The following is a 10,488-nucleotide window of genomic DNA, read 5'->3' as shown; positions in this document are numbered from 1 at the left end:
ATTTGATTTTTTGTTAATTCTTTTTCTGCAAATTTTCTGAAAGTTATGGAAAGAATAACTTTGGATAACTTTGAATACATTTGCCCCTACTTGCATCAAAGAACAGGGCACCAATGTGGTGTAAGGAGTATAAAACCTTTTCAGGGGAATGTAATAAAAGTCGCAAAGAGCAAAACAATTCGCACCAATAAGACTAAAAATCCACATCTCGCAATGTAATATTGTTCCTTAAACTGTTATTGTATTGCGAATTTTAATTGCGCACTCATAAGAAGTGCTTGAAGGTGTCGTAATCTTTTGGAACAAACATAACGACTTGGCGCAAACTATAAAATTCGCAAACGGTCTTTCACTGTCGGAAGTGGTCGCTAAACAGTTTCCGGGCTCGCAAAAGCTATATTAAATTTGCACAAAGCAAAATTTGTTCACGCAAAGGCATAAATTTTCGCATTGCGAATAGTTTTTCCGTTAGCGATTTTTATTACATTCCCCCGTTTATCTTTTTTGGACTTTTTTGGACTTATTAAATTTGCATAATGAACCATGTTGTATGATGTCCAGTAACTTGTAAACCCTTTTGCAGTTGGATTAGTATTGTTAACCTGTCATTGATTCATGCAGTTTTTCCATATTTTGGATCTCCATGCCTTAAAAAAGACATTTAAACATCAAATAAACCCAAAATAATTGTTTTTACACCAATATGGATTCATGCAGCTTAGTTACTATCAAGTACAAGATATTGGTTTCTTATTAGAGAAAAAATAGACATGGCTTTCCCATAATTCAGAGGTTTCTTAATATCAGGTTTCTGGATAAGAGATCCAATATGACAGATTGAAATAAAAAGGAAATACAGAGGAAATTAGAGACTGAAATGTAGCTATGGTATCAGGCTTAATACATTCATCAACATAACCTGAAATTGAAGAGCTACTCATTTAAATTCCACCATATATCATAACTATATTGGTGCAAAAAAAGTATAAAATAAAAAAAACTGTAAACTATGACTTTCAAGCAGCAGTGTAAAGTTTACCTTAAATATCATGAATAAGGTGAATCTTGCCAATTTCATTTTGCTGGAAATGTATATTTGGCAACTAATACTTTTTGAACTTCAAAGAACTGCACACTCCTTTGATAAGATTTGAATGTGCCTCTGGCACCAAAGCTCATAAAGGAAGACAGCAAATAAATTGCAGGTTGTTTTTTTTACCTTTAAACCATAGTTTAAATTGCTAAAATATGATGTAAGATATACCATTATGTTTTGTTATTGGGTGAAACCTTACTCAGTGCCTATTAAGAAAAAATGTACAGTACAAGATCACATCTCAGGGATATGTCTGGATTTGGAAAGTAATTAAGTGCAATATCCTGGTCATTGAACAGCTTCCACCGCTTGTCATTTCCTTTTGCTGAGCAGAATCCCTGAGTCTCATTAAAGGATGCTGTTAGAATTGATAAAATAGTTGCTAATATTTAACAGATGCTGCTGAAAAATGTATCAACTCATGTAGCATTTGTAACAGTTCCGAATCTGCGCCTGGATTACTGAGCTGCCAGACTGAAACCCCAGAAACAGGAACATTCAGCTTACATTTTGGAAAAAACTGTAAAAAAAGGGGTATAAAAAAAGAAAGCAATTGACAAAAAGTCTTTATTTTTGGTGAACAAGCTCAAAACAAATGCTTAAAAACAATAAGCAAATTGTAGGCAGATTTAGGAACAAGTGGGAGCTTGTCAGCAGCACTCTTCTCATAGTCAAGATGGCAGCACACATAGCTGCACACTGATGTCATTATGCTGTGATGCTGCAGGGTGTGACATCACCATGTCATGCTTTAGCAGTAAAATATAAAATAAAAGCATGCTGGAGACCCAGGTTCAATTCCTGAATATAAGTCTTTCTTGCTAAAGTTCCTGGGTGCTCCTAAATTTAAATCTTGCCTTGAGCTATCTGTTCCTGGCCTCCTACTTCAACTTGACTTTAGCTTTCAAGTGACCCACCCACTCTGAGTATCTGTAACCATGTTACGTTAACCTGTTCGGACTATACCCAAAGGGCAATCCCTGAAAAAAAAAATTTTTTTAAATCCTTTGTACATTTTGGTTTTGGGTTTGTTTTTAAATAAAAGCAATAAAAAAGATTATGGAAAAAAAATCTGCATTGCCAAAGCCTATTTCCAGTAAACACCCAATTACAGTATACCAGTTATAATTTAAAGCTAGTATCTTAGCTGTAAATTGTTTTTATTCTGATATTCTATGCCAGCCTATTACATTCATTCGCATTCAGCAGTGATCTCCAACCAATGACTCATAAGCAACATGTTGCTCTGAATCCCTTGGATGTTGCTCTCAGTGGCCTCAAAGCAGGTGCTTATTTTTGAATTTCAGGCTTGGAGGCAAGTTTTGGTTACATAAAAACCATTTGTGCCATGTGCTGCCAATCCACATAGGGCTACCAAATAGTCAATATCAGACCTATTTGAACCCACTATGACCCTTTTTCATGCTTGTGTTGCTCCTCAACTCTTTTTACATCTGAATGTGGTTCATGGGTAAAACCCCTGGCGCACAATATAACGAATGCTTTAGCGCATCAAACAGATAATTTATAAGCTCTGTCAAATCAATTTATTTGTTTTACCATTGATTGTAATTTTAAAAACAATTATCTGGATATTCTTAAGCATTAACACTTACAAAAACCTTTTGTGTTCAGGGATTGCCAGTAAAATGCCACAGGCTTGGCTTTCCCCCTTATAGAGAAATAAAAGTGTTTCTGTTATTCCAATGAATCAACAACAGGCTCTATTTATCCTTTGTTAAATCAGAGGTGGTCTCTCATATTAGACTTTTTCCACAAGGAAGGTGTTGGCACAGTATCAGTAAAGTTCAGTAACATTTTACACTGCCTCTTATTGTAAATGGATTATTTGCAGTTCATTCTATTCCAGACCAAGTGAAATGATCCCACGCCTGAACAACAGTGCTTAAAATAACTGTCACTGATCAACATGAAGAACAGGGCTGTGCTTGAGTGAACAGAACATTTCTGTGTCAGTTTCCATGCAGTTAATAACATGGAGTGACTGCCTCGAGTATTGTGGGAATACAGTTATTTTAAATCAAAAATTAACATCATAGGGTCCCTTAACCCATGTGTGATTAGAAGAAGATAGACACTGATAACTGTGAGAGTAACTAATTCACACATAGTAGAGTGGGGTCAACCGTGCAATTACAATTTTACAGCCAAAAAACAGTCAGTGCTGCAGGACTAAATAAAAAATCAATGAAATCATTGAAATGCATAATCTATTTTATTAGAGGACATAATACCTAATCTGCTTGTCACACCATGCAGTAAACCATTTTTAAGGGGATGAACAAGACACAGATTGTTAAAGCAAATATAAAAGATAAAAAATTGCTGACAATGCAGAGCTATCCCTGCAGAACACTGTTATTATAACAAATAAGACAAGGTACAGGTCCCATTCTTCATGACTGGTAAAACAAAGTAAGAAATGAAAGTTTGTGTGTATGTCTCTACACTTGCTGAAACTGCGTATACATATATGTACTGTATATGTGAGTGTGTAAATGTGTCCTAATAAGTATACAAAAAAAAAAGTTAATTTTGTAATTTGATGTTTGTGTAAATGTTTGTGTGTCAGCAAACATGTTTGTGTGTCAGCAAACATAGATTCTAGGTTTTTGGCACATCAGTCCTTAGCCTACCAATTAGTAGTAGAATCTACACACTCGGCAGGCAACAGGTTGAATATGAAGTCCATCACCAGTGGCGTAACTAGAGTGTGTCGGGGTCCCTTTTCAAGAATGGTATCTGCACCTCACACTTTTCATTAAATAGTGACATATGAAAATGGTTCCCCTTGCGTTGTAATCAGGTTATCAAATATTACTGCATTTGTTTCTGGGTGATATTAATTCTCTCCTTTGTAAACAGTGGGCACTAGCGTCGCTTGATAGAAATGTGTGATCCAGGTTTCTTTTTGGTTTTTGCTTTTGACATTATATATGAAAGCCTGCCTGGTTAACTGCTTCTTGTATTTATCACTCGACACTTTGCTCCAAGAGTTTGGAGCAGAAACTGTCAACACTTTGCCTAATTCCTCGAAAACAGTTTTCTTCCCATTACTCTAAGATGAGATTTATTACAGTAACACGTTTGTGTGCTGGATTCTGTCTTGTATACATCACTGCCAGGAAGTTAGTAACCAGCCTGTCATTCCATGATGTCCTTGCCACTACTTAACCACTCCATATTTGTTCCTTCTTTAGCAAGAAAGAACCTTTCTTCTCTGTTTTTACAGTTTATACAGTAGTTTTTACAGTACATACATCCCCACTTGCCATTTGCTTCTATATCTTCTTTATACTCCCCCCATTATTTTATTTTTTTAATAGTGTTAATTATTCCTAATGCCATTTGCTACTGCTCTTTAAATTCATATACCTCTCCATAACACTCTACTTCATTTCAATGTCATTTACCCTTTCCTTTCTTCAAAGTTGTCTTAGCGCCTCTGTCCCCAATATTTATCCTTCTATGCCGTTTTTATTCCTCTCTTCTGATTTTATTATACCATGGGTCAGACTTTCTCCTTTTCATTTTATTCTTGACTTGTTTGTGCAATAAATTTTTAGGCCATTTACTAACCTTTTTGAGAAAGCATTTGAATTCTGAAAAACAATTGAATCAAGTCCATGACAAACAAATTAGAAAAAAAAAATTCCAATATTTGGAAATATTTTTAAAAAGATATTAATATTGAACATTTCAAATGTAAAAGAATCTTTTTTTAATACCTCTAATTTTTTAAAAATTTCAAGTACCTAGGATATTTGAAAGGTATTAAATGTATTAAAGTGGACCTGCCACCTACACATATAAAGCTGAAAAATCAAAGTAATTTACAAATTAAACATGGAAAACTAATTATTTTTTCATTAAAAACAGCCATACCTGTTATAAAGCTGTTTAAATATCTGAGTTGTCAATCAAATATTATCTGCCCCGCCTCTAAGCCTGAGGCACAGAGACAGGGCAGACAATTACTTTCACTTTCCATTCAGCACTTCCTACATGTCACTGCACTCCTCACATTTCCCCTTCCCTCCTCAGGCTCTTCAGTTGTGTAGGGCACTGTGCATGGGCATAAGGTCCACCATTCTGGTGCATACACAAGATGGTGTGGTACACAATTTATCTTAATAACAGTGCCCACAAAATGGCTCCTGCCTGCTTGCTGTGATTTTGTAATTCCAAGACTGAAGGAAACAACATTTATGTGTAAGTTAAGTTTATTTTGCTCAACTAACATGAAAATAATTTGGAATTATTTCTTAGGGCGACAGGTCCCCTTTATTTAAAGGTAATTAATTGTTTGTGGTCTGTCCTATCTCCTCTTCTACATTCAAGGGTAAGTCTGGCTTGAAGGTAAATATTTCAGCTTGCCTTGCGTTATGTCAAAAATGCCCCTTTTACTCTTCTATTTCTGAATATCAAGTCTGCAGCTTGTGATAGGCCTCAAAGTAAAGTGTCCCAGCTCTCATTTTAATGGCTTCTGCCTCAAAGCAACTGTAAATCATTCTTTTTTATTTTTACTTGCAGCTGTCTGGTAAGTATAGCAGCTTACTGACAGATGAGTAAGTCAACCAATATTTTAATAAGATTTTAGAGACCAGCTAGATAAAGATCATACTTTTTATGCACTTACTTTTATTATGTAATGTGTATGAAACCAGTATTTAATTACCATGTAAACTTTGTTACTATGATATTTATTTTACCTTATGGTTCATTCAGAATCCCTCACAGATAAAAGGACCTGAGTCCCCAATGGGGAAGTTAGAGGCAGAAGATCATGCTGAGATTCTTTCTGCATACTTGACTTTAAAGAATGTGCATCCTTATACAGGTATGGCATCTATTATCCAGATCCTGTTACCCAAGTATGAGCCCCTCGCATAAAGAAGGTTGCATGGCATAAAAAATATGCAGCCCTGGTGGGCCCCCAATGTTTCAGTCTAACCCTGGAGGTGTCTACATACTTTTGTCCACTTGCATGTATTTCTATACTGCTTTCTACAGTAAAGTAATTAAAAATATTTTTCCAGTAATGTACTATCACAGACAGGGGAACAAATATTGCAGTAAATTTACATATGTAAGCTTATAGTAAAATCAGCGGCACAGTTGCTCAGTATAGGTGGCCATAATCTGGCTTTCTCTAGAGAGACTATTACAGGATCTAGCTACCCCTTACAAGTCCTGACTAATGATGTCTCCACGAAAGGCCCAAATCCACTTATGTTGTTTAGATAACAACCCTGATCAAAAACCTCTGGCCAGAGCCTAGGCAACCTGGCCGGGCATGGCGCCGGCTGTGTGCGTGCTTGAGTGCGCATGTGCAAAAGTGCACTCGAGCACGCATGCGCAAAAGTACACGCGCTCGAGCAAGCATGCGCAAAAGTATGTGCGCACATGCACAGAAGCGCATTATTACAAAAAAATATTTGTGGCAGTCGGAGAGAGACGAGACCGGACAATGGGGTAGGTGTCAGAGCAGGAACGTGCCTGGCGCCCCCCCAGCTTTGCGCCCTAGGCACGTGCCTACTCTGCCTACCCCTAGTTCCGGCTATGCAGTCATACTATGACCCAACAAGTGGGGAATTACTCCCTTCCTTAGATTAAGGGTCCCCTTTGGGCACAATCTTTGGGGGAAGGCAAAAAAATAGGGATACATTTACCAGTCCCCTACATTCTCCCCCCTGGCAAACTCCTTCTGTCCTGGCAAGAAACATATTCAAACATGAAGGGGGGAATGTAATTAAAGTCGCAAAGATAAAATCAATTTGCACCGATAAGAATAAAAATCCACATCTCGTAATGTAATATTGTTCCTTAAACTGTTATTGCATTGCAAATTTTAATTGCACATTTCGAATTTTAATTGCGCTCACTTAAGAAGTGCTTAAAGGTGTCTTAATCTTTGGAGCAAACGTAACGACTTTTTCAGTAAGAAGTTTTATTACATTTACTGCGCATTGTCACATACTATAAAATTCGCAAACGGTCTTCCGCTGTCGGAAGTGGTCGCTAAACAGTTTCCGGGGTCGCAAAAGCTATATTAAATTCGCACAAAGCAAAATTTGTTCGCGCAAAGGTATAACTTTTCGCATTGCGAATAGTTTTTCCATTACCGACTTTTATTACATTCCCCCGTAAATGTATGAGATAGCATTCAAAATACCGTTAACATTCTCTTCAGTAGCCTCTCCAGAGGACTACTAGGGATTAGGGAACAACAGTTAACCTGAAGATGTATTTAGTAAAGACACTTTACTTTGAGGCCTATCACAAGCTGCAGACTTGATATTCAGAAACAGAAGAGTAAAAGGGGCATTTTTGACATAATGCAAGGCAAGAAGTCTTTTAAAAGTTAGTTAGTAGACAAAACTTTTGCATTTCTTGACATCAAAACACAATATATACACCAACCACTTTTAAAAATCCTTCACAGGTATATCCTTCATACCCTCAACAATGGAGACGCTGTAAAGGAAAATGCAAAGTAACCACATTCTGCATTGCAGGTACTTTTATATCCCAGTCCAATAAAGTCCCGAACTCTTGACCCTTTAATACGCACTTAAAGGAGAAGGAAAAGTAAGCCTTATCAGAAAGGTCCATCTAAATATACCAGTAAACCCCCAAAGTAATGTTGCTCTGAGTCCCCTGTCAAAAGAAACACTGCATTTCTTTCCTTCTATTGTGTACACATGGGCCTCTGTATCAGACTTCCTGTTTTCAGCATAAACCTCATTGCCCTGGGCAAAAGCATGCTCAGTTTGCTCCTCTTCCCCCTCCCCCTTCTCTGCTCTAATCTGAGCCCAGAGCAGGGTAAAGGTCTTTCCCTCCAATGAGGTCCTAACAAAGCTCCACATATCTCACAGTGGAGAGAAATATTAACCACTTTGTGGGCAACATACAACAGAGGAATGGCCAATCACCAGTCAAATCATATGGAGGAAACGGATCTTGGTTTCCTTATAGGGTATATAATATTTGGGATGTGGCTTGTCTACCAATCTACCTTCCCCAACATAGATCTCTTCAGTGAAATATTTGATAGGATTATACTTGCCACAGCTCCTTACAGTGTTTTTCAAAATGGTATGGCCATGCCACCACTCATGCTCAACTGAGCAGATGTATTCCCAGTCCTGCTGCTGCCTCTTTGTCAGGATTGGTTAGGCAACTGGGGTGCATTTTCTCTTTCCTGAAGATCTCATTAATTACCCAGTTTTCAAACAAGGTAGCCCCCCTTGTCATAAACCTACACAGGGGGCATATGGCATGAAATACCCCCATGATGGTGCACCTGAAAGTTGATAACCTGCTGGATGCGGGATACAGACCTAAACACATTGGGGTCTGCACAGCCAGGTAGCACCCAGACGTCTTTCTCCTACTAGGCACCAATCTTAGGGGGAGCCAAAAAAACAGCAGGGAGAGATTACCTTTACTGTAACCTTTACTGTAGTCACCTTGTATTCCTCCCATCCAGGTGTGGTGGCCATGGTGGAGTCTGAAGTAGCTTTAGAGATATCCGCCAGCAACCCTTTGCTAATCTCCAAGCTCCGGTGGTTCACTGGGAGTAAAATGTGGGAAAGCCATCTGTCCCACAGGCTTGACAGGTTTCTGAAGTGGCTTTAGAGATATCCTCCACCAACCCTTTGCCAATCTCCAAGCTCCGGTGGTTCACTGGGAATAAAATGTGGGAAAGCCATCTGTCCCACAGGCTTGACAGGTTTACTGACCACACTGCACTGGCACTCACAACACAATTGCAGAGTAGTCTGAGTTAGTCTCTTCATCACCATCTACGGGGAAAAAGTGCCTAGTGGGTCAATCACTACATCGGGGGGATCCCTGAAACTAGGGGCCACAGGCAAGACATATCCCAGTCTGCCAAAGGAAAATCTGGCCCAATCAATATTTTCCTCACTCTCTGGTCTCTCTTCAGAAATAATAAACACTAAATGGGTAGCAGCCAGCGCTGTTACCTGGCCCGTTATGTCATCCACATTGGCAGGCTCTGAAAGGGGACAACCCATGCATGTGTGTCCTCCAGCTGCCTCAGCCCTCGGGACCTCCCCTGGTTTGGGGTCCACCAAGGATTATAGCCATGGTGTGGGTGTAGCAGCAGTAGTTATGACACTTACATAATCTTTAGCAGAGGAAGTCTTTGATGCCCTTGTCCTTTCCATCTCCAGCTGCTGGCTTGGCCAGCTTTTTACCCATGGAGCTGGTCCTTAGCAGTTGCAGGGCTTTATCTTTCAGCTCTTCCTTGAGCACTAAGGGGAGAATCATGCAGGCTGGGGCTACTACCACCTTTTCCACAGTGGCACCAGTGTCCTTGCCGACTGTATTGATCATTAGCATATGGGCATGTTCATCGGGCCCGGGCATCTCACCTAGGGTATCTGTAGTCTCAGTAAGAAAAGTCATTGTGGCCTCTGCCCTTTGGGGCAACTGCAATCCAACCTCACTAGAGGGTCCCAAATATGTAGGGCAGGCCGGGAAATTTTGTCGGCCAATAAGGTTGATCCTTGGGTCTCCACTGCACTCTGTCTATTCTGGATGGTAAGTGTTACAGCCCTGGGGAGGTGAATCATTATCTGGTGCCGGTGATACTGTGGTGGTTGGCTCCAGTTCTGACTCCTCATATATAAGCAAAGAGACTGGGGTCAGCTCCGGTGCAGAGGCCACAGCCACAGACACCTCCAGGACAGCTTCTATCTCCCGGTACACTATGGGGACATTGTCTCACCTCTCCTCCCCCAGGTAAAATCAGGTTGGCATGCTAAAAAGACACCATCCACAGACAGGTTCCATACTGGGGACAGACACTGTCCATGTCTTCTAACGGCTCAAGGATCTCTATATCACACAGACCACAAAACGTTATCAAGGGTCCGCTCTCATTGCCAACGAAGGCCCCTTCCAGAAGTAGCACCACTCAGGCTCCATGGAGTTGGCATTGAGTTAGTATCTGACATTGCTTTCCCTGGTACTTCTGCCTCTGCACTCAGCTCTACCTTACATGCATCTTTTTCCAATTGGCTTAAAATGGCTGCTATGATGTCACATGGGCTTACTTCCTTGGTCTCTGGCACCAATTTGACACCTAAGTCAATTAAATTGGTGGGAGGTGACAAACCAGTGGGGGATGGCTCTACAAGGGCCCCCAGAGGTCTCACCTTCAGTCTCTGCTTGCCCCAATGCATACCTCCCAACATTTTGGAAATAGAAAGAGGGAACAAAAAGATTTGCCACGTGGAGAGGAGTAACTAACCCGGGACTGCGGGTTGTTGGGAGGTTGCCAGTGAGTGGACTAAGTCTTGTTTTTCTGCACACACACCAGCCAACTCACAGTCTATGGG

This window comes from Xenopus laevis, chromosome 5S (genome assembly GCF_017654675.1).
Source record: "Xenopus laevis strain J_2021 chromosome 5S, Xenopus_laevis_v10.1, whole genome shotgun sequence".
Classification (NCBI taxonomy): Eukaryota; Metazoa; Chordata; class Amphibia; order Anura; family Pipidae; genus Xenopus; species Xenopus laevis.
Note: the sequence above shows the minus strand (reverse complement) of the source record.